Source organism: Jaculus jaculus, chromosome 4 (genome assembly GCF_020740685.1).
Source record: "Jaculus jaculus isolate mJacJac1 chromosome 4, mJacJac1.mat.Y.cur, whole genome shotgun sequence".
NCBI classification, from domain to species: Eukaryota; Metazoa; Chordata; class Mammalia; order Rodentia; family Dipodidae; genus Jaculus; species Jaculus jaculus.
In genome coordinates, this window is record NC_059105.1 from 83,509,248 (window position 1) to 83,534,613 (window position 25,366).

The 25,366-nt window shown below is 42.5% G+C and overlaps 3 non-coding genes across 3 annotated transcripts; 2 read left to right on the forward strand and 1 right to left on the reverse strand.

Annotated features, from left to right (window-relative positions):
• Positions 1–7,295: 7,295 nt before the first annotated feature.
• On the forward strand, positions 7,296–7,366 carry Trnag-gcc. The gene has a single exon. It is a non-coding gene; the product is annotated as a tRNA-Gly (tRNA).
• A 254-nt stretch (positions 7,367–7,620) lies between these two features.
• Trnaa-cgc lies at positions 7,621–7,692 on the reverse strand. The gene has a single exon. It is a non-coding gene; the product is annotated as a tRNA-Ala (tRNA).
• An 8,035-nt stretch (positions 7,693–15,727) lies between these two features.
• On the forward strand, positions 15,728–15,834 carry LOC123460336. Its single transcript, XR_006636901.1, has one exon. It is a non-coding gene; the product is annotated as a U6 spliceosomal RNA (small nuclear RNA).
• Positions 15,835–25,366: the final 9,532 nt, after the last annotated feature.

The window sequence follows — 25,366 nt, forward strand, 5'->3', positions numbered from 1 at the left end:
GAATGGGTGTGCCAGGGCCTCCAGCTACTACAAACGAAACTCCAGATGTGTGTGCCCCCTTGTGCATTTGGCAAAAGTGGGTTCTGGGGAATCAAATCTGGGTCCTTTGGCTTTGCAGGCAAAAAGGTTTAGTGGCTGAGCCATCCCTCCATCCCTCATGGTCTTCTTGTATCTGATGGATACAGGAGTCTTCATTCTCAAATCTTGATTCTAATTCTCAGGAAACTTGGCATTGGTACACATTACTTGTGATTATTAAATAATAATAATAATAATGTCTTCATTCCTATCTCCTTAAAGGGCAGTTAAAACTGAACACAACCAGCCTGGGGAAATGGCTCAAAGAGCAAGTGCCTCCTTGTAAGCAGAAAGACCTGAGTTGGGTTCCCCAGCTCCCTGTATGATGTAGGTTGGTCAGCTGAATCCATGAGTTCTAGGTTCAATGAAAAACCATGTCTCAAGAGAGAAAATAAATGAAAATAAAAAAGCATTATGTACCATTCTTAGAAATATTTATTCATTTGCAAGCATAAAGAGATAGAGAAGAGAGAATGGACATAACAGGGCCTCCAGACGCTGTGAACCAATTCCAGATGCATGTGCCACTTTGTTCATCAGGCTTCACATGGATATTAGGGAGCTGTTAGGCTTTGCAGGCAAGCAGCTTAACCACTGTTGCAGTCTGGGTCACATTGCTGGTAGAAATCACCCAACCAAGAGCAGCTTCTGGGAAAAAGAGATTTATTGTGGCTTATAGGCCCGAGGGGGAGCTCCACGATGGCAGGGGAAAATGATGGCATGAGCAGAGGGTGGACATCACCCCCTGGCCAACAGAAGGTGGACCACAGCAACAGGAGGGTGTGCCAAACACTGGCATGGGGAAACTGGCTATAAAGCCCATAAGCCTGACCCCAACAATACACTCCCTCCAGGAGGCGTTAATTCCCAAATATCCATCAGCTGGGAACCTAGTATTCAGAACACCTAAGTTTATGGGGGACACCTGAATCAAACGACCACAACCACTAAGCCATTTCTCCATCCCCCAAATAATTTATATCTCCATAGATATATCTTTGGAAGGAAACACATATATAAACTGATAAATGTTTAAGAAAAGCAACCAGGTATCTGGTTGAGATGGGATGGAGAGAGCTTTTCAGTGAGTATGCTCTAAATCATTTGTATTCTTTCCTTCTCCTCCTTTTTTCTTTTTCTTTAGTGGTTCCAGGTAGGGTCTTGCTCTAGCCCAGGCTAGAAATTCACTATATGGGCTCAGGGTAGCCTTGAAGTCATGACAATCCTCCTACCTCTGCCTAGTGCTGGGATTAAAGATGTGTGCCACTACTCAGGCTCTATCTGAATTTTCTTTTAATCTTTATTTATTTGACAATGACAGGAGAGAAAGAGAGAGAGAATGGACGCGCCAGGGCCTCCAGCCACTGCAAACGAACTCCAGACGCATACACCCCCTTGTGCATCTGTCTACCGTGGGTCCTGGGGAGTCGAGCCTCAAACCGGGGTCCTTAGGCTTCACAGGCAAATGTTTAGCCACTAAGCCATCTCTCCAGCCCGCTGTTTAAATTCTTTTTTTTTTTTTTAATTTTTATTAACATTTTCCATGATTATAAAATATATCCCATGGTAATTCCCTCCCTCCCCACCCCCACACTTTCCCGTTTGAAATTCCATTCTCCATCATATTACCTCCCCATTACAATCATTGTAATTACATATATACAATATCAACCTATTAAGTAGCCTCCTCCCTTCCTTTCTCCACCCTTTATGTCTCCTTTTCAACTTACTGGCCTCTGCTACTAAGTATTTTCATTCTCACGCAGAAGCCCAGTCATCTGTAGCTAGGATCCACATATGAGAGAGAACATGTGGCGCTTGGCTTTCTGGGCCTGGGTTACCTCACTTAGTATAATACTTTCCAGGTCCATCCATTTTTCTGCAAATTTCATAACTTCATTTTTCTTTACCGCTGAGTAGAACTCCATTGTATAAATGTACCACATCTTCATTATCCACTCATCTGTTGAGGGACATCTAGGCTGGTTCCATTTCCCAGCTATCGCTGTTTGAATTCTTAACCACAGGTGTGTGTGTGTGTGTGTGTGTGTGTGTGTGTGTGTGCGCGCGCGTGTATGTGTGTACTTAAAGCACACAACAACTTGGGAAGAAAAGCATCATTGGTCAGGGACTTAAAGGCCATTTCTGCCTGTAGATGGTGGTGGTCACGTGGTATAGGACAACAGGGCTTGAATGGTGCTGCACGTTGGAAGAAAGAAGGGTTAGAAATTTACACTGCATTTCTCCCATCTGCATTTCTTCCATTGCATGGACCCTGCAGAGTTTTGAAATTCATTCACTTTTGAATCAACTGTAAAGGAATGGTTGCATTTTCAAAAATTAAAGGGAGACAGAAATGGAGAAAGAAAGGAAGGAGTAAGGGAGGGAAAAGAAAGAAAAATTCAACTGGTTGCTGCACATGGCATGGCTTGTTGGGGAGCCCAGGGAGGTAAGTCTCTGCACACTTCCCTCCCTCCCTCCCCTCCCCCGCCCATGAGAGAATGTGATGAGGAGGAAGAACAAAATTGCACATCATTTTAAAGAAGGAAAGTCAGGCTTGTTGACTAATTAGACATGCTTGAGGACTGGGGGACAGGAGCAGATGATGTCATGGTGACAGCTTTCCAGGAAAAATTGCTGCATTCTCAACATCTGCATGCATCAGAGAATTATACCTGGATTCTTCATCTCCATGCCTTGATTTTAATCCTTAGGAAAGTAGGCCTTAGGGTACTACTTGTGATTCTAAAATGGAATAAGTAATGATTTAATTCCCAGCCAGTAAAGGGCAATCCAAATGACAGGCTCCCCCATCTCCCCAGGGCTAGTTTGTAACCTGGGACAGAAATAAGCTGTGTGTATTAAATCAATACAATCACTCACAGCTTTAAAAAAAAAAAATGGCCTTGCTTTGGTGAGTGCATTATATGAACAATTTCTATTTCTTAATGGTTTACTTTCTTCTGATGATATAAGCCTGACAACATTTCCATGGTGAGCCCACGCCAGCCAGGGACTTGGTGCCTTGACCAAGTGCCCCAGGGATCTCTGATGAAACATAAACCCGAAGCTGCTCTTCTGAGGTATATCACAGTGTGTAACATTTGACCATTTCATGAAACTACTCTGCTGTCTTCCCATCAGTCTCAATGAGGGCAGTCCCTGTGAGCCCAACTGGGAAGTGTTGGTGTGTGTCAGCCCCAAGGCACTGTCAGCCAGCCTTGTAATCTGTCCATGCGTGATCACATGAATAGCAAAACCACTTTCTGATGCAGCATTTCCAGTTCTCTGGATTTCATCTGAACTCACCCTCTCAGGGGCTTGCTTTCTCAATTTTCTGCCCACTCGCTCCTGAATCAACCACTTTCCTCAACCACTTCCATGGTCATAAGCCATCATAGTAATTCCTTTCCTTTGCTTCTCTGTTCTTCTGGAGACAAGGTCTTGCTATGTAGTTCTGTCTAGCCTAGCATTCAATATGGAATCCAAGCTGGACTTGAACTTGAGGCAATCCCCCTGCCTCAGCCTGCCAAGTGTTAGGATTAAAGGTGTGCACCACTCTACTCAGCTTTAGTAATTCTTTTCTTGCTCCACCCTCTCTTGAATGCTTGTGGTTGCATGTAACAAAATGTTTAATGAGAGAACACTTAAACAAAACATCTTTTATTTTATTTTTTTATTAAGTACTTTGTATGGATACATCATGTGTTGGGACCATCTTTTCCCTCCTCCCTGACCCCATTCTGCTGGTGGCCCTCCTCAGTGGGGTTGCTGGTTTCCCATGGGGTTGTGGGTTATGCATTGTGGGAGCAATAGTCAGTTATTGGGGGGAGGCAATGACTCTGGGTATGACATCCCAACCTATGGCTCTTACAATCTATCTGCCCCCCTTCCACAACATTCCGAGTCTTGGTGAGTGCATTTTAAGTCTACTTCAGTGATGAGCTCTTAGGAGCCTCTGGATCTCTGCTTTGGTATGTGTTGAGTGTCTCGAGTGTTTGTCTCCTTCACCCTGTTGCTGACTGTCAGGCTCACTGGGAAAGCAGCGCTCATCCTTGTCTCCCCAGTTCCTCTGTGGTTTCACCTGGGCTTTGGCTGAAATGCGAGGGGTGGTTTAACTCCTTGAGTCTTGTTCCCTTTCCTTGCATGCATCCTCCCACACCAACAAAAAGATTTTTTATTGGTTTTTCTATCCAAGGATCTGGGTGTCTCTCTCTCCTGGATCCTCTTCCATGCCCCTTTCAGCCTCACGGTGATTGGGCCACCTCCAGGTATTTTGGTATCCCATGGCAGTGTCACAAGGAAGAAATTGGACCAAAAGAGATCTTTCCTACCTCTTATTTTGAATCCCAGATTTCAGACCCTAACTGCCTTCTATATGAAACGTGCCCAGATCAATCTTTGGGAAGGAAAATGGGACAAATGACTTAGGGTAGCACATTTTTCTCATGGCCTTGATACATTTGAATAGGCATTTAGTAAAAAAGCAAAATGTAGGTAGGACAATAATAATGTTTGCCCTGAGACTTCTTTTCTTTTCCTATACTTTCTCTTCCTCGTCTTCCACCCCTCTTCTTTCACCTTTTTTTTTTTTTTTTTTTTTTTTTTTTTTGAGGTAGGGTCTCACTTTAGCCAAGGCTGACCTGGAACTCTAGCTCCAGGCTATCCTCAAACTCACTCACAGCAGTTCTCATACCTCTTCCTCCCAAGTGCTGGCATTAACAGCATGTGCTCCCATGCCGGGCCTCATCTTGTTTTAAGACAGAGGCTCACTATGTACCCTTGGCCAGCCGGGAACTTTATATGATCCTCCTGCCCCTGTCCCTTGACAGCATCACTACTCCTGGTATCTTTTTTCACAAACTAATAGGTTTCATTATGACAATCACATATGAATATTATGTACATTCCATTTTTCAAAATATATTTTAGCTGGGCATGCTGGCGCATGCCATGAGTTCAAAGCCACCCTGAGACTACACAGTGAGGTCCAGATCAGCCTGGACTAGAGCAAGACCCTACCTCAAAAAAAAAAAAAAAAAAAAAAAAAGAAAGAAAAGAAAAGAAAAACAAAAAATAAATATTTATATTTGCAAGAAAAGAGACAGAGAATGGGCCTACAGGGCCTCCTGCCACTGTGAACAAATTCACATGCATGCTTCACCCTGTGTATCTGACTTTACATGAGTACTAGGGACTCAAACCCAGACCCTGACTGGCAGGTTTTGCAAGCTAGTTCTTTAACTGTTGACCAGCTCCTCAGCTCTCACGTACACTTTTTATATATATCACCGTCTCCACCCTCTCTACTTTACCTTTTTCATTTTTTTTTCCATGTAGGGTCTTGCTCTAGCCCAGGCTTACCTGGAATTCACTATGCAGTGTCAGGCTGACCTTGAACTCACAGTGATCCTCCTACCTCAGCCTCCCAAATGCTGGGATTAAAGGCGTGCGCCACCACATTGGGCCCCTTCTGCTTTCAGGTCACATCTCACACACACACACACACACACACACACACACACACACACACATTAAATCTACCTTCTGCACGTGAAGCATGTTATTTATCTTTTACACCTGGGTTAATTTGTCTAACATTATGATCTTCAGTTCCATTCATTTTCTTGCAAATGACCTGGCGACAGCTTCAGTCTCAAAGGTTTATTTTCATTTTTTATTTTGTCTTGTTGTAACCTAGTAAACAATGTAAACAAATGGATACTTTCAAAATGAGCATGTGTACAAGGTGTGGTGGTCCCAGCACTTAGGAAGCTGAGGTAGAAGGACTGCTTGAATTCAAGGCCAGCCTAGGGCTACAGAGTGAGTTCCAGGTCACCATGGGCTAGAGTGAGACCCTACCTTGGAAAAAACAAACAAACCAACCAACAATAAATACATAAATAAAAATAAAAAGCAGGTGAAATGCACAAGACCTAACAATACTGGGATCATCAACATGGCATGGATGATGGAGAGCAAAATAAATAAATAATAAATAAATAAAAGAGGACCTAGTTGGAAAAAAGAGGGGTGTTAGTGGAGGGTGGAGGTGGGAGGGGATTATCATCAGGGTAAATTGTGTGTATGTATGGAGGTTGACAATAAATTTAAAAACAAAAATAATGAGCTGGTGAAATTAAAGGACAGAGTAAAGAAACTGTGGCCTCAGGAAGCTAATGGCTCGAGGTGGCTCTGAAAAGTTGGATCCTTTCACAATGGTACTTTAAAACCACAGTTCTCCCCTACTTCTCATTTTAAAAGAGCAGACTATAGTTTAAAGAAATGAAATGGTTTGACCTTGTTCTCTCACAGGTTACTTAGAACTGGAATTTAGATGATCGATTTCCTAATATCTCTATATCTTTTGTCTTTTAGTAATTCTGTAATGTGCTTGTCTTCAAATTCTTCTCTTTATCAACCCATCCAAATACCCTGTAGAAATTCTGACACAATTTCAGTGACCCTTATAGTCTTTCTCCATGTCTGCGCTAGTATTCTTGTGTGTGTGTGTGTTTAGTTTATTGAGGTAGCCTCTCACGGTAGCCCAGACTGACCTGGAATTCACCATGTAGTCTCAGAGTGGCCTTGAACTCAAGATGATCTTCCCACCTCTGCCTCTAGAATGCTGGGATTAAAGGCCTGTGCCACCACGCCTGGCAACTATTTTTAATATACGTACTGAGTGACAAGGAGTTCTGAAAGGCTACACTCTCAGACAGGGAACAAAATAGTACACGTTTTCATCTTATTTCCAAGAACTTGTTTCCAAGTTCTGTGTATGGTCACTATACTAGTTCACTATGCCCTTAATGTGTAGGGTACTGTTCTCTGCCTCTTACCACCAATCCCTAACAAATCCCCATCAGGCTATTTTATCTTGATATTTAAAATAATTAAAGAGATCAAAAGAGGAGGGAGTTGTCATAAATGATTTAAGAATCTAAAGACAAGCTGGAAGATGGTGTAATCCCATATAGACAAAAATCTTCAATTTTGTCATTTATGGAAGGCAGTTTTAAAAGTGTCATAAAGTTTAATAGAAGCAAGAATATTGAGAAATAGGAAATTTACAATGCTTTATCAATAAATAATAACATAACAATTTAACTGAAAACGCAATTTTTTTTCTGATTGTGGGTGCACAAATAATTACTATAATAAATGACATAAAAATATTTCCTAGTATAGCATGGAAGAGAAGCCCTCTAGCATCTGCATTGGTGGTTCAGTGGTAGAATTCTCGCCTGCCACGCGGGAGGCCCGGGTTCGATTCCCGGCCAATGCAACTTTGCTTTTCAAACACCTCGAAATGAGATTTCTTAAATTAGACTTAATGTACAATGGAAATTTAAATTTTCCTCTCCGATTCCTTCGTATATCTTTTTCAGCAATCGAAAGATTTGTTTTCTTGCATTGTTCTCATTTTTTTTTCTGGCCTTTTTTGTTTGATATTGTTTCTAGATATTCTAGCTGTGAGCAAAATGTAGAATGAAAAGATTTTTAACTGGGGAGGAACGAAAAAATATGCCATTGGCTGGTTGGAGATGCCGGGGATTGAACCCGGGACCTCACACATGCGAAGCGCGCGCTCTACCACTGAGCTACATCCCCCAGCCGGCTGAACCAGCCTTAGTGTCGGTACTCATTCAGTGCACTTGGCGCAAGTCAAATGACAGTAGCGACATTTCCAAGAATGCAGTCTCACGGACGTTTCTGAAGTGCATTTCTTCTCTTTCCACTGTTCTTTTAAGCCGCTTTCTTTGTGAATCGGAGCCTGTGCAAGGAGCCTGCAGCCTGACGTTCAACCGGAGTAGGGGACCCGGCGAGGCCCGCAGGAGCTCGCCAACGCCCGGAGCCCGCGCGGCCCGAGGGGCGGGGCTTCGGAGCCCGCGCGCTGGGCCTACTGCGCAGGCGCAAGAGATCCCTCCGGCCTCCACGCGGAGCTTGTGGTCTGCAGCCCCGGCGTCTGGACCAGACCCCGCCGCCTACCCCAGGCCGGGCGCAGCCTGGGGCCCGCGCTGCGACCGTCGTCACTCCTGGCGCCCGGGAGACTTGTTCCCAAGGCAGAGCGTTGCAGAGCTTTTGCATATGAAAATCTTACAGATTTACCCAACGCCTCCCCCCAACTCCCACTCCTCCAGAGCCCCCACCGTACCCCCGCGTCTGAGGAAAACAACGTGTTTGCGCCACATCCCGATAGAGTGGTTATGTGGTGGCTACAGCGACTTGCTGGAGGCCCTGGAGCGCCACTTCTCTCTCTCTCAAAAAATAAAAAAATAAATAAGTGATGTGGCAATTGGCTCTTCATTTGCATAGGCTTACACTGAAGCAAACCGCTGCCACCTTCTTGGTGGCTTAATCGTACATGAAAGATAAGATGGGGTGGAAGCCCGGCTCGTGGTGGATTTTGCACTCTCTTTGATCTGCACTCCTTGGGCCAGTCTGGCTGAAATGGGAATGTAGAGCTGTCAATCACTGGACTCTTCCCTTTGGCGTGGTGTCCTGGATTCCCGACCTAATTGAACCCTGGCCCCAAGTCAAGCACCTGTGCTGAGTCCTCCTTCCGAAATTGTCTGTCCCTAGTTGGATGAGTGCTAGGATGTTAGCAGAGAGGGGTGAGTTGTTTCTGCGTGCAGTTGAAGTTGATGCCGCACCAGGAAATTAAGGCTTTGTTGGAGAAGCCTGGGGCGCTGGTGGCAGCTGGGTAGAGAGAAGTCTGTCTGGAGAGCTGGTCGGGACATTTCTAGTTGAACTATGAGGCTGAGGCCAGCGGGTGCACCGAGAGAGCCTGGAGTCCCCCTTATTTTTACTTGTACAGAGCACTCCGGAAAAATGAAATGGTCAGCCCTTCCAAAAGCAGACAGAAAGAAGTTTCAGGATCACCCTGGGCAAGCCACAAGTTTCATAATGTTTTTGCTTGCAGCAATTTAAACAAGTAATGCCTCATAGCCAGATTTAGTGTTTAACTTGAATAAGTTGCATGCTGATCTAATCCAACTATCATACACGATTTCCAAAAGGGAGGTGGGGAGCTGCTGTAACCTGAGAGACCTACATTCATTCTCCAGACACTGGGACATGCAGTTCTTCAATCGATTCTGAATCAGAAATTGGAGACAAGGTTTTCACCAGGTCGAACTACAGCCATGATACTCATTTAACTGGGGTGGAAACATGTTTTGCCTCTATGATCCTCTTCGACATCTTCTTCAGGGTTCCTCTCCTTAGGACCCATTTCTCCATGGAATAAGACCTTCCCTTTCTGGCACTTCTTCCTCAGGAAGTTCCGTGTGTGTGCGTGTGTGTGTGTGTGTGTGTGTGTGTGTGTGTGTGTGTGTGTTGAAACACGCTCTCCTTATGTAGTCCAGGCTGATCTCAAACTGGAGGTGGTTGTCTAGTTTCTGTCTCCTTAGTGCTAGGACAAGTACTATGTACTGCCAAACCTGGCTTTCAAATCTGAACATTCCTGGCTAAGCCCAGAGAAGCCTCCATATAATACGTCTCCAGCTCCACCAATCCCAATCTCTGCAGCAGAAGCACCTGACAAAGTAAAGGAAACCAAGCTCTGAAGCCAACAGAGAATGTGGAGGGGTTTACTGAGCGGGCTTAGGTAAAGGGCAGAGTTTGAACTCAGTGGTCCTTCACCCCTATGCTGATGGCGAGATGGAAAAGAGGGCATTCACTTCACTTATGAGATCTTCTCCGGAATACTCTGGATCTATTCTATATGCAAATAAAATGACCCCTGCATTTGCAAAGACATAAAAATACCAATCAAATATCCCTGCTTATAAATATAAAATGTCCTGCTCTGTAACCTGTCTTCCCCGCATCTCTTTTGGTTACAGAGATAGTTCACAGTTCCTCTATTTCCAGGTTTTCACTGCCACCTCCTCCCCCCCATTTCTCTCTCTCTCACACACACACCATTCACAAAGAATGACCTCAAGCTTTATTTTGAGAAGGGGTCTCATTAAGTTGTGCATGCTGGCCCTAAACTCACTTTGTAGCCCAGACAAGCTTTGAACTTGTGATTCTTGTACCTCAGCTTCTGCCTCAGCCTCCTGAATAATCAAGTCCAGCCCAAACTTCCTTTTTTATCAAAAATATATATTTATGAGAGAGAGTGAGGGAAAGAGAAAGAGAGAGAGAGAGGAAAAAAGAATGGGCACACCAGAGCCTCTAGCCACTGCAAATAACACATGTACCACCACGTATAAGGGTTCTGGGGAATTGAACCTTATGCTTCACAGGCAAGTGTCTTAACTGCTAAGCCATCTTTCAAGCCCTCAAACCTATTTTTGAAGTGGGTGGCATCTACCCCTAGCACTCCCCCCGCCCACCACATATCTTGCCTCAGCTCGTGGCCCTCACTATCTAGCAGGTGCTGAGCCTCCTTCCCTCATAGCTGGCTACAAGGTAAGGTATTCATTCTCAGTCCAGGTGCTGGTTCTTACTGTGACTAGATATTAGAACCACTGCGAAGGCTTTTGAAAACTTCTGAGTTTGAGCCCAAACGTGCATCAAGTAAATCAAATTCTCTAGGGGTAGGTTCAAGCATCATCAGTATCTTTCTAAATAATGTACACACACACACACACACACACACACACACACACAAGATTGGCAAAGATTCAATGTATAATGTTATAGTTTGAAATATTATGAATGATTGTGAATTGATTACACATTCATTACAATCTATGCTGTGCATCAGATCCTCAGAACTTGTTCATTTTATTTTTATTTACTTATTTTATTTTATTTGACAAAGAGAGTGAGAGAGAATGGGCAAGCCAGGGCCTCCAGCCACTGCAAATGAACTCCAGACACATGCGCTGCCTTGTGCATCTGCCTAATGTGAGCCCTGGGGAATCGAACCTGGGTTGGCAGGCAAATGACTTAACCACTAAGCCATCCCTCCAGCCCTTGTTCATCTTATAAATGAAAATCTGAACCTGGTGTCCAACTCTGTCCATGGTGCTCACATCAGTTTCTTTTTAAACTTCCAGGTGATTCCAGTGCTCAGCTGAAGCTGAGAGTTGCATACCTTCCATATCTACTGCTACTAAGTCAGTGGTTCTTGCCCTTGGCTGTACTCTAAGAGCACTTAGAAAACTCTAAATCTATACAGGTGTCTGGATCTCCTCTCCACATACACGACTTAATGGTTCTTGGTGGCCTGGGCATGAAATGTTTGAAAGGCTTCCAGGTAATTCTAATGTGCAGCCAAGGTAGAGAATCACTGTGTTCAAGTGCATACTTTCTCAAGTTCCTCACTTGGAGTGTGAACACTCAAGGCTGCCATAATTCTGAGAGTGGAAGGCTCCTTGCCCAGAGCCCCCCACACTCAGGAGTTGGTGCTGCTAGAGGATGACGCTGACTCATTCCAAGCTCTCCTCCCTATTTTCGTTAATGTAAAGTCAAACTGGTGGAGGCAGGTGTTCAAGGGCTAAAAATGAGCATTTCTTATCCTCATATCCTGTCTCCTCCACTCCACATTCATGTGAATAGATTTCTTAAGTGGGGTGATCCTGATGATTTGCTGCCATCGAGACAGGCTCAGGAAGGGGCTAGGCGATGGTGGGAGGAGTGTGATCTGTACTTGGCACCTGAGAAGGGCTGATGTGTGGAGCTTCCTGGGTTTAAAAAAGGACTGCATAGCTTTACTTAATACCTAAAGGAACAAACAGCTTTTTGAAATACATCATTTTGCTCCCCAGGGTCATAACTGTTAGTAATTCTTCACCACCACAGTTAATTATCATTAATAACAACCTGAGGGTCCAGAAAGCTACTGGTTACATTACTACAGAGAAAGTTCATAAACATTACTCTTTTCAATCTGTATCGCAAAGTGAAAAATTACAGTGATCTTAATTCACATTCAGCATTACAAGTATTCGTTCAACAGCAAGTTAGATCTTATTTGGAAAGTTGCAAATTTTATAATTTAGATTCTGATTAAAACAGGAGGAAAATGTTTAAGAGGAAAGAGAAGTTTCAGAAAGCTCATACATCTGGAAGCTGTCATTGGTTAGTTTTAATGAGGGTTTTTTAAGATTAGAAGGAGAAAATAATAACTAACATGATGGGGCATGAAAGATTTTTCCAAACTTCAGTGGTCTGCTCAACTATAGAGGTTTCTGTCCTTTTGCAGTTGGAGTTCATTTCTGATGCTGCAAGTAAGGGGCACAGTTTCTTGTGGTGGTTTTGCCTGACGTCTGATTTTGCCCACTTGCTTGCCCCTGAGAGTCTATTTTATTTTCCATAGTACTAAGCACTACTGGATTCTTAACAAACCTATACTATATGCTGGTTTACTATTTCTTGGGAGCCATTGCTGAAAAGACTTTTTAAGGGTAAGTGGGCATACAGGATTCTTCTGGGGTCAGGAAGGTATTCTAGCTGGGCGTGGTGACTCACATCTTTAATTCTAGTACTCTGGAGACAGAGGCAGGAGGATCAATATGAGTTTGAGGCCAGCCTGAGAGTTCATAATGAATTCCAGGTCAACCTGGGCTACAGTGAGACCTTACCTCAAAAAAACAAAACAAAATAGCCAAGCATGATGGCACACACCTTTAATCCTGGCACTTAGGAGGCAGAGGTAGGAGGATTGCCATGAGTTCAAGGCTGTCCTGAGACTACATAGTGAATTCCAGGTCAGCCTGGGCTAGAGCAAGACCCTACTTTGGAAAAAAACAAAAAAAGATATTCTAAATCTAGCTCATGTGATAATTGCACAGCTTAGTAAACTTGCTAAAAGTCACATGAGGGCTGGAGAGATGGCTTAGCGATTAAGGCACATGCCTGTGAAGCCTAAGGACCCAGGTTCGATTCTCCAGGTCCCACATAAGCCGGATACACATGCAACTGGAGTTTGTTTGCAGTGGCTAGAGGCCCTGGCATACCCATCTCTCTGTTTCTCTCCTTCCCTCTGTTTCTAATAAATAAATAAGTAAATAAATAAATAATACAATCTTTTTTTAAAGGTCACATGATCATAATTACAGTGGGTGTATTTTATAATAGGTAAATTATAATTAATAACATAAGAAAAGGAGAGTATGGGATGGAATGGGATATGTTAAGAGGAGAACAGGATTTGCCAGACAATGAGAATTCCACACACTGTGTGACATGAAGATATGCCAAAACAAAAACTTGATACAGGGAGAGGCAGGGGCAGGGAGTGGTAACTGCATAGGCCAGTAAACTAAGCACAGGAGGACACAAAGGTAAATTGCAATCCAGGATGACAAATTCCATAAAAAACTGATAGACAACTTTCAGCCTTACTTATTCCCCCAAGAGACAGTGTGATGGTTAAGTTCTATTGTCAACTTCATCTGTTTAGGAACCCACAGGCATTCCTCTTGGGTGTTCTTTGAGGTTGCTTCCAAGGAAGGAATAACTAGGTGGAAGTCCTTCCTCCAGAGGGGGCCAGTACGGCGGGCGGGGGTGGGGGGGGTGGGGGGATGCCCTTCTTGAGAGGAAGGCTTTATTTATCTAAGGAAGCTCTGGGATAAAAGAACCCCTTCTTCCCACGTGGTTGCCAGAGCTGTTTGCTGCCTTCCAGCATGGACTAAAGACCAGCTCAGACTGAACACCAGTGGCTCTCCAGGAAGTCTCCAGGCCTTTGGTGCCAGATTGGAATTGCTGAGGCATCTAGCCTCCTGGACTAAGCAGCTACAGTGTTTCTTGGCTCTACGGCCTGCAAACTGCTATTTATTGTTGGACTGTTGTAAACTAATCCAATAAATCCCATTTTTATTTTTATTTTTTTTAAGTTTTTTGGTTCATTTTTTATTTATTTATTTGAGAGCGACAGACACAGAGAGAAAGACAGATAGAGGGAGAGAGAGAGAACGGGCGCGCCAGGGCTTCCAGCCTCTGCAAACGAACTCCAGACGCGTGCGCCCCCTTGTGCATCTGGCTAACGTGGGACCTGGGGAACCGAGCCTTGAACCGGGGTCCATAGGCTTCACAGGCAAGCGCTTAACCGCTAAGCCATCTCTCCAGCCCAATAAATCCCATTTTAATACAATTTATTCTATCCTTTCTGCTCCTTTAAAGAACCCCGACTTACAGACTGGGAGGCAAAAACAATTGCCTAATGCTGATGCAGCCTTTCTCAGTATTTCCTCTGCTCCATGACTTATCTGTGACTAACTAGGGAGATGCAAATTAAAGATAAAATAAAATAAAAAGATGGCTGCAGCCTTTCCTATGAATTCAAAAGTTTTGCTTCCAGAAGTTGTGCCTCATGCTGCTTTCTGGTATGTCTATGCTCCTGCCATTATGTAATAAACTTTCAAGGGTAATCAAGATATAAGTATTGACTGGTACTGATAATGCTCATATTTCTTATCAGTCTTGACCCACCTTTCACCCTTATAAGAACCTCTTATAAGGGTTTTTCTTATAAGAGTTTTTCACTTGTACCAAATATAGAAAGCAATAATAAAAACACCTTTGAATTTAATAACAATAAGATAAATATTGTGTTTACTCTCTCAAGTAAATAAAACAAAATAGAGGCTGGAGAGATGGCTCAGCAGTTAAGACATTGGCCTGTGAAGTCTAAGGAGCCAGATTCAATTCCCCAGAACCCACAGAAGCCAGATGCACATGGTGGCACATGCATCTGGAGTTGGTTGGGAATGGCTAGAGACCCTGGTGTCTATTTTCTCTCTCTCATTCATAAATAAAAATCAAATAATTTTTTAAAAAACTAAAGAAAGAACCGGGCGTGGTGGCGCATGCCTTTAATCCCAGCACTTGGGAGGCAGAGGTAGGAGAAGCATCATGAGTTCAAGGCCACCCTGAGACTACAGAGTTAATTCCAGGTCAGCCTGGACCAGAGTGAGACCCTACCTCGAAAAACAAAACAAAAACAAAAACAAAAACAAAAACGAAACAAAAAAAAAAACAAAACAAAACAAAAAAAACCCCAAAAAACAAGAAAAGAAAACCCATAAATGTATATCCCAGGTTACAAAAAAATCCCATCACTCTGCAAAATTTCAAGGAATTATATAACAATAAAATATTATATATGTGCTTTATGAACACAGTATAGATTAAATAATGTAAACTATTTATAATATTGACCAACTTAGGCATATACTGGGAGTGGCAATTAGGAGCGGAGGTGGTGTGTAATGTGATGCCAGTTTTCTGACTTGAACAATTATACTCAAAGTGCCATTAGCAACACAGCAATGAATGAAACAAGAAGCACTGGAAGGAGAATGAGAGGTTTGGTTTTGTTTTCTGAGAGAGAATCTTACTAGTAGCCCAGGCTGACCTTGAATTGATGACCATCATGCCTCAGTCTCTCCAGCGAACAGGCATGTGGCACCACATCTTACTGAGAGCAAATTTTATGTAAGTTGTCATTCATGCCATTTTTATTTTGTTCAATTTGAAATGCATTCACCTCTCCCATGGCAAGGCTTGGGTGGAAACTTAGAAGATGACCGCTTTGGACACAAGAAAAGTAGTTTGACATATATATGTATGTATGAATATCTATGAGCCAGGATTGATGATACATACCTGTGTTATCCCAGCACGCAGGAGGCTGAAGCAGGACAGTGAGCTCCATCCTAGCCTGAGCTGTATAATGAGGCCCAGTTTTGTGCTCGCTTCGGCAGCACATATACTAAAATTGGAACGATACAGAGAAGATTAGCATGGCCCCTGCGCAAGGATGACACGCAAATTTGTGAAGTGTTCCATATTTTTGTGTAGAGCACCGGAAACCACGAGGAGGAGGTGCAGCGTTCTCTCCTGAGTGTGAAGCTGGCCCTGGGCGCTGCTCTGTGCAACTGCCCTTTGCCATTGATGATCTTTCTTCTCTCCCCCGGGGGAGTAAGAGGGAGAGAATGCAGTCTGAGTGGGGGGAAAAAAAAATGAGGCCCAGTTTCAAATACATGCATACACACGTGTGTGTGTATAATATATGTTATATAGATAGACTACTAGTTTGAAAACAAAGTCATAGAATTGGATCAGAGTGTTTAAGAAGAAAGTGCAGAATGAGATAGGAAGGAATGAGGACCCACAAACCAAGAAAGAATGAAATGGAAGGGCTTTTAGAGATCCCCATGGGAAAAGAATGGTTTGGAAGGTCAGTTAAGGGCTGGGTTCAGAGATCAGTAGTTTGCTAGAATATGGGAGGTTCTACATTTAATCCCCTCTATTAGAGAGGAAGAGGGATTAAGTTTTAACAGACTGGTACCTGAAAAGTCAGTAAACATGCCTGAGATTTAAAATTTCCATTAGGTTAAGAGACTTTGAGAGCATTGGTTACCCTTAACAGTGATTTTACAAAATTGAATGTTAATTCTTCTAATAAGTGCTATGTAATTTACAATGATTCTCTTTGGGACACTTTCCTGTCTTTCTTTTATTTAAAAAAAGCCATTTCATGTTCTGCTCCTTTTAATACCCATCTTAAAGAAATAATTTCTTTTGAAGCAAATTCATCTGTAATTAAGAAAGAACAAGGGATTCAGATACCTTTAAATCACTAGGAATTTTACAAGTGGGAAAGGTTCTTTCAATTTTCCATTTATTTACTTGCTCAGTGAGCAGTTATCTATTGCCTACATATGACATGCTAAGCACCAGGCTTAGAGCTGGGGTTATCCCTAAAGTTAACTATGCCTGCTCTGACTACACCTAGGTCCAAAGGTGTCGGCAGATAAGTATAAAGAAATTATCAGAGGACCAAAAGTGATATTGCATGCCTGTAATCTAAGTATTTGGGAAGCTGAGGCAGGAAGATTACCATGAGTTAAAGGCAAGTTGAAGCTACATAATGATACCCTGTTTCAAATATTAACCAAAAAAAGAAATTATCAATAGTGTGACAGGACACATGGTAGAGAGAGCTAAGAGCAATGTGGGCATACCCTTCATCCACGTCCAGGTGGTCTGCAGCTTCCTGAGGAAACAGCACGAAGAGCCTATTGAGTGTGAATGGGAAGAAAGCAAATGATGACCTTTCTAAGGCAAGACAGAACAGACAACTCAGAAGCCAAGAAGATCAGATTGGTTTTAGGGAAAACAATAAACAGTGTGGAGCTAGAGAGATGGATCAGCAATTAAAGGTGTTTGCTTGTAAAGCCTGGTGATATGGGTTCAATTCCTCAGTGCCCACCTAAGGCCAGATGCACAAAGTGGTACATGTATCTGGAGTTTGCAGTGCAAGAGACTGTGAAGTGGTGTCTGCTCTCTTTGTCTCTCTCTCTCCCCCCCTCTCTCTTCTCTTTCTCTAATTGCAAATAAATAAATGAAAATACTTTAAAGAAACAATAAATAAGGCTGGAGAGATGGCTTGGCAGTTAAAAGAGAATAGCGTGTATGTGAAGGTGCAACTGTGTGTTGTATTGTGGGCTATGGAAAGCAAAATGGAACTGGGAAGTAGGCATGGTCTAGCTTAGGCAGAGGCTTATAAATACCACAGCAGCAGCTCAAAGGACTGTCAGAAAGAGTTCCACAGCCACATATACTGGTGCATGTCTTTAATCCCAGCACTCAGGAGGCAGAGGTAGGAGGATCACCAGGAGCTGGAGGCCAGCCTGAGACTACACAGTGAATTCCAGGTCAGCCTGGGCTAGAGTGAGACCCTACCTTGAAAAACCAAAACAAATAAATAAAAAACAAGCAAACAAAAAAGAGTTCTACAGAGGGGAAAAACAAAACAAAACATTTTGGCTTAGTATATGGAAGATGGCATGGTGCTGTGGCCAAGAACGAGAAAGGAGACCACTGGAAGCTGCTTCTCATCATTCAACCAAGAGACCGGTGATGAAAAGAAGTGTGAATCGAGGTCTATAAGATATCCGTTTGCAACATATACCTACTGAGTGTGACTAATCAAGTCACAATGAAAAATATCTCAAAATGCCTCATTTTTATGACTATATATGGAAAGACCATATAATTTTTAAGCCAATGTCTCACTAGCCCAGACTGATCTGGAATTCACTGTGCTACCCAGACTGTCCTTGAACTCACATAGATACTCCTAACTCAGCCCCTATTTCCCAGTGTACTGTGATTAAAGACATTTGCCACCATGCCCAACTGTCAATATTATTGATATTTGCATTTAAATAGATTCTATTATTAAAAAGAACTTCTCTTTCTATTGACTTTTTGTGGCTTCTAGCAAATTTAAGAATTTTCCTCTGTGGTCTGCAGCGTATTTCCACTGGACAATACAGGTTTAGCAGCTTCGCACTGAAAACAGAGAATACCACATGAATAAAGAAACACCGAGGAAGTGGGCTTGATAGTACTTGCCTGTCAGTCACCATGTTAGTCAGCCTCTCATAGCTGAGGAAAACATGACCAAAATCAGTTTAAAGGAGAAAGGGCTTATTTATTTCAGCTGAGCGTTCCAGAGGGCAGCCTATCATGGCAGAGGGGGCATAGCTGCAGGAGTTGGAGCAGAACTGGTCACATTCATCCCACAATCAAGAAGCAGAGTGATAAATACTGGTGCTCAGCCAGGTCTCTCCTTTTAATATAGTCCTGGACCCCAGCCTTGAAATGGTGCCACCCACAGTTTCTCAATTAACCTAGTCTACATAATTCCTCACAGGTGATTTGAGATCCTGGGAAGTTGACAATCACTATAAACCATCACTGTTACATAGAGGATCAGCAAGAGAACGCATGCATGATTCCCAAGGTTCACGTGTGCAAATCTGGGAGGTATAGAAACTTTTGTTCTGCTTTTAGTTTAAACTACAAGAGGTTCTGTATGTTTGCATAAAAATGGAAGGCACTGAAGAGAGATGGTCACTAAAAGTGTGTAAAGAAGTATGTTAGTGAGAAGTATGACGTTACAGCAGAAGAAAAGGACAGGGAGGTTCTGGGCTGGTTAATTATTGAGACTCGGAAATAATGGGATACATTTTCATGAAAATGTTTTTATTTGAGAAAGAGAGAGAGAGAGGGAGAGAGAGAGAGAGGGAGAGGGAGAGGGAGAGGGAGAGGGAGAGGGAGAGGGAGACGGAGAGGGAGAGGGAGAGAGAAGGACTCTTGACTTAAGGTCAGGTTATAATTTAAAGATTTGAGGAAAGTGGAGAACTTCTGAAGAAATTGAATGAAATTCCAAGTAGCATTCACACCCACAGGGGAATTGTAGGAGGAATCTGAGTGCCCCTGGGCACAAGAAGCCACTGTCTGCTAGACATTGGGTAAGGTACCTATGGCAAAAGTCACAATGGGGGCAAGAAATGTGAGAAGTGTCAAGGGTTAGACTGCAGAAACCAATATAGAATCTCAGATTGCCTTCCTCCCTAGACCCTGTGCCCGCCCCCCCCCCCACTTTTCTTGAAAGGGTCTTCTGTGTAGCCCAGAATGGTCTGGAACTGTCTATATGCAGTCCAGGATGGCTTTAAACATTAGGTAATCCTTCTCTCATGGTCTACCAGGTTATAGGTGTGTGCCACCCTGCCTGACTTCAAAATTTTCTTGACCCTGCCATACCCATACCATCTCTTTCCTTGTAAATAAATAAATAAATGGAAATTTTCATTTTTTTCTTGAAAGAAAGTATGGAAAGGATCAGATTTGCCAGATGATTGGAGATTTCCTTGAGGCCAAATCAGACAGCTGAGGTGAGTGGGACACTGGAATAAATATGTCAAAGGAGGAAGCATTATGGGGCTTACAATGGCATGGAGAAGAGGTAGGACTGAGTCCTGAGTCACCAGATTTGTTTCAGGAGGCTGGTATGCTCTGGGTGGTGCTGGCAGTGAGCTAATGCTGAGGGAAAGACAAGAGGGGGCTAATGAGAAAGGGGGAGCTGATTTATCCAATAAGTGTTAGTTGTTCTTAACACTTCACATAAAATCAACACAGCATTCAACTTTGTAATTTCATGTTACAGTAATATTGCATCTGTCTCTCCATACAAGGAGATACATGTGGGTCCTTTTCTCAACACACACACACACACACACACACACACACACCTCCCCACTGACATATATAAATTTGGGTTTTAAAGAGAATGTAAGGGGGAAATTTGTCAAATTGTGCATTTTTCCTTTGGTATTGCATATAGGAAAGGGATGTACAGTTTTCTAACACCATTAACAAAAGAACTTTGAAAGTGTGCTCAAACAATTGCTTCTAAAGGTTAGAGGCAGGCCACACCATTACATGCTGGGGTAGCATTTTTAAAGACAGTTTTGTTGTTTTTTTTTTTCATATGTATAGTGAAGAATGCTGAACTGGGAGTCAGAAGGTCTGGTTTCCAATCTGATTGTTCAATTATCATTTGCGTGTTTGGGAGAAGACATTTATACTTGCAAAATCTCTACCTTCATATCTGTAAAGAAATATCCAGCCCTTCAGATTTCACAGATCTTGGTGAGGAATAGGAAGAAAACATACAGGGAATTCCTTTGTAGCCGGTGAGATGCACATGTGAATTATTAGATGAGGGAACTTCTGCCTTAGCTCTAGATATTTTTGTTGTTGTTTTGTTTTGTCTTGTTTGAGACAGAGGTTCACGCTGTAGCTTTGGCTGGCTTGAATTAGTGACATTTCTCCTTAGTGCTAGTACTAGAGGTATGAGTCTCTACACTTGGTTTAGTGATCAAATCATCTATGTATCATTATCTATATGTATTTGTTTATTTTTGAGGTAGGATTTTACTCTAGTCCAGGCTGACCTGAAACACATGGCAATCCTCCTACCTTTGTCTCCTGAGTGCTGGGGTTGGAGGTCTGAACCACCACACTCAACTTATTTTTTTTATTTTTGGTAATTTCATACATGCATACAATCTATTATAATCATGTCCATCCCATGTTACCCACACTTATCCTCCATCTCCCATTCCTGTTGATATCTTCCTTCTTCCTAAGTAGTCCCCTCCTACTTTCACATTGCTCGTATGCATGCATATGCACACAGGTCTTGTTGCAGGTGGCCACAGCGGCTATATGATTTCAGTGACCATGTCCATTCAGAAGACAGCGTTCCACAGCACTCTTCCCCATTCTCTGGCACTTTCAATCTTCCACTCCCTCTTCTCTGATGCTCCCAGAGCCTTGGAGGTAGGTGATGCATAGGGTTGAACACTCAACACTCATTATTCACAGCTCTTTAATCCCATATAAGTCTCTGCTTGAACCATCACCCCCTACAAAAAGAAGTTTCTCTGACCAAGGCTGAGTGCAAGAAAAGGAAGGATGCCTGCTGGTGTAATAGTGGCATGACTGTTTGGGGAGTAACCAACTGCCTTCTTATCACATTTGAGGCACACATCACGGGAGGAAATACATGCCTGGTACTGTTAAACTAATCAAAAGACTATGACTAGGGAAGTCACAGGTCCTAAGAGGAATCTATTGCTGATGTCTGCTAAATGAGCATAATTTTAAACTGTCTTCTAGGTATTTATTTATGCCCATAGAATTAGTGCTGAACTCATCTTGGTCATAGAAATTGCTTTATGCAATGAGTGAAGATTTTCTTTTTAATATTTTATTGAATTTATTTTTAAATATTGGATTTTTATTTATTTATTTGAGAGTGAGAGAGGAGGGGAGTGGAGAGGGAGAGAATGGGCATGCCAGGGACCCTTGCCGTTGCAAAGGAATTCCAGGTGCATGCGCCACCCTATGCATCTGGCTAACATGGATCCTGAGGAATCAAACCAGAGTCCTTTGGCTTTTAAGGCAAGCACCTTACCCCCTAAGCCATTTCTCTAGCCCTTATTTATTTATTTGAAGAAAAGGGACAGAGCGAGAGAGAAAGAGAGAGAGACTCTAGCCACTGCAAATGAACTCCAGATGCATGTGCTACTTTGTGCATCTCGCTTTGTGTGGATACTGGGAAAGTGAGCATGGGTCATTTGGCATTGCAGGCAAATGCCTTAACTACTGAGAAATCTCTTCAGCCCTTGCTTTTTTTTCTGTGTGAAGCAGGGTGTCTCTCTATCCCAGGCTGACATGGAACTTAATCTGTAACACAGACTGACCTCTAACTCACAACAATCCAACAATCCTTCCTCAGCCTCCTGAGAGCTGGGCTTAAAGGTATACTGATGCATGCAGCTTAAATTTTTTTTTCTTTTTCTTTTTTTCAAGATAGGGTCTCACTCTAGCCCAGACTGACCTGGAACTCATTATGTAGTCTCAGGGTGGCCTTGAACTCATGGTGATCTTTCTACCTCTGCTTCCTGAGTGCTGGGATTAAAGGCAAACAACACCACTCCTTGCAAAAAAAAAAAAAAAAAAAAAATGTTAACACTGTTGCCTCCACTGAACACCTACAAATTCTACCCTTTCACATTAAGAACTTGTATTTGGGGTGGGGGGGGGCAAAGTGGTACATGTCTGTAATGCCAGCACCAGGTGGACATAGGAAAATAAGGAGTTCAAAGGCAGCACAAGCTTACATGAGACACTGTCTCAAAAATGGGGTGGGTGATATAGCTTACAGGTTCAAAACTCTGGGTTCAATCCCAAGAACCACAAAAATAAAATAAAATTAATTAAAAAAAAAACCTATACAAGATACAGTTCACCTATCTAAAGCATATAATTCAATGATCTTTAAGACATTTACAAAGTCATGCAACCATAACATTTATATTGTGTCTATTGATATAAGCAAACTTTTTATGAGCCTGGTGTGGTAGGACCTACCTTTAATCAGGAGGATGAGGTAGGAGGATTGACATGAGTTTGAGCTGAGCCGGGTGTACAGAGAGAGTGCGGGATCAGCCTGGGATGGAGTGAGACCCTCCTCGCTCCCTCAAAAATACAAAAAGCAATACTTTATGGAGGGCCAGGATTCTGAGTGGTCAGTGCATAAAGAATGATGATGGATAGGTAAGTAGATATTAAACCAATCACTACTTGTCATCCACCTCCTCTGCTTTTCCTAGCAGTGTTAGTCTTCGAAACCCAAGTTAGGACACACTAGAGACAATGATTACTTCCCAGTCTGAGAAGCGTGGATTGTTCCTTTGCCTGTAGCTGGACAAGCCTTGAACGTTTCTGGTCTGTGGGTCAGAAGAAATTTGTAAGGGGAAAGAATCATTATTAGGCTAGTTGGGAAGTTCCTTAGGCTGCTTTTCTAATTTAAAGGTCTTTCTCTCTTTTTAAGAATTCAGGATCAATAAAACTTCCTAGCATCTTTGGACAAAGCATGACTTTCAATAGCTTGTTGACAGTTCAGTTTGTCAGCCTCCAGAATGCCTGTTGAATCTCTGCTAATTTAGACAGGAAAGACTTTGAAACAAAAACATTTAATTTTGCTCATGAAAGGTAAGGTGTGAGTCAGAGGCAGTGGAGGCTTCAGAGAATCAGGGCACTCTTTAGGTAGTTTGAAAGATCCATTTCTTACTCTGTGGAAAGAAAAATGTTCCAGAGGAGAGTATTGTTGAGAAAACAAGGCAGCATTCGTTTCTACTTTTCACTGATGGGATTTTAAACTTATTTACTTAGTGTTGTTGTTTTGCTTTTCGAGGTAAGGTCTCACTCTAGTCCAGGCTGATTTGGAATTTACTATGTAGTTTCTGGCTGGCCTCGACTTCGTGGTGATCTTACCTCTGCCTCCTGGGTGCTGGGACTAAGAGTATGTGTCCCCACACCTGGCTTCAGTATTATTATTATTTTTTCAATAGTTCAAGATTTTATTTGCTAAGCTTGAAAAATCAAACATTTAAAGAAAAATTATTACAATGATATTGAAAATATCTTTATTGGCTTTAAAAAAGATAAATACAAATAAGAATATCTCATTTGTAAAATTAATTGTTAAAATTGTCTTAGATGTAATAAATATAAGATCCAATACATTCTTTTCCTGCAGTTTTTAAATTTAGTTTACAGTGTGGTAAGTTTCTAAAGTACTGTATTTAGTTGTGAGACATATATATATATATATATATATATATCAATCACTGTGTGTGCACGTGTGTATATATATTAGTATGTATGTGTTTGATAAATACATACATACATACCTCTAGACTGCCCTTCTTGGGCAAGCACCTGAACCACTGAGCTATCTCTCCAACTAGACTTCCCTTCTCATCTACTGGAACTGATAGCTACTCTGAGGAGAAGTCTTATTCACAATATCTGAACTTTCTCTTTTATTAAAAAATATGTATTTATTTGAGAGAGAGAGAGATGTGGAAATAGGCAGGGGGAGAGAGAGAGAGAGAGAATGGGGGTGCCAGGGCCTCCAGCCCCTGCAAACAAACTCCAGGTGCCTGTGTCCACTTGTGAATCTGGCTTACATGGGTCCTGGGGAGTCAAACCTTGCTCCTTTGGATTTGCAGGCAAGCGTCTTAACTGCTAAGCCATCTCTCCATCCCTGAAATTTCTTTTAAGGCTGTAAAGGCAATAGTAATTATTCCTTAAAACTCTTTTTTTTTTCTGTGTATTTTGAGACAGGGTTTCATTACTTCGCCTAACGTTTCCCAAGTTGACTTGAATTTGTAATTTTGGCTCAGCCTTCCAAATACCCGTGACAGCAAGTAAACACCACTCATTCTGCCTCTTCTATGCATTGGGGATTGAGCACAGGGTCTTGTGCATTCTCAAGAAAGGACTTACCCCATCTGTTCATTTTTTTAAAGGGTCTTATGGAGCACATACTACCCTTGAACTCGCCATTCTCCTGCCTCAGCCTCCTGAGCGCTAGGACTACAGCTGTGTGCTACCATACTTGGTCCACTGACCATAAGCTGTTATAGAGGGTGACCAATTCTTTCTTTTCCAGATGAGAAAAAAATAAGTTTTTCTCAGTGTAGGTGGTCATAACTTTACAGGAAGTTGTTCTTCTTCCCCTTCTCCTTATTCTTTTTTTTTAAATTATTATTGACAACTTCCATAATTATAAACAATATCACATGGTAATTCCCTCCCTCCCCCCACTTTCCCCTTTGAAACTCTACTTTCCATCATATCCCCTCTCCCTCTCAGTCAGTCTTTCTTTTATTTTTTTAAATATATTTTATTTATGTATTTATTTGAGAGAGAAAATGGGCATGCCAGCCTCTGGCTGCTACAAAGGAACTCCAGATGCATGCACCCCCTTGTGCATCTGGCTTATGTGGGTCCTGGGGAGTCAAACCAGGGTCCTTAGGCTTCACAAGCACCACCTTAACCACTAAGCCATCTCTCCAGCCCAGTCTCTCTTTTATTTTGTATCATGATCTTTTCCTCCTATTATGATGGTCTTGTGTAGGTAGTGTCAGGCACTGTGAGGTCATAGATACCCAGG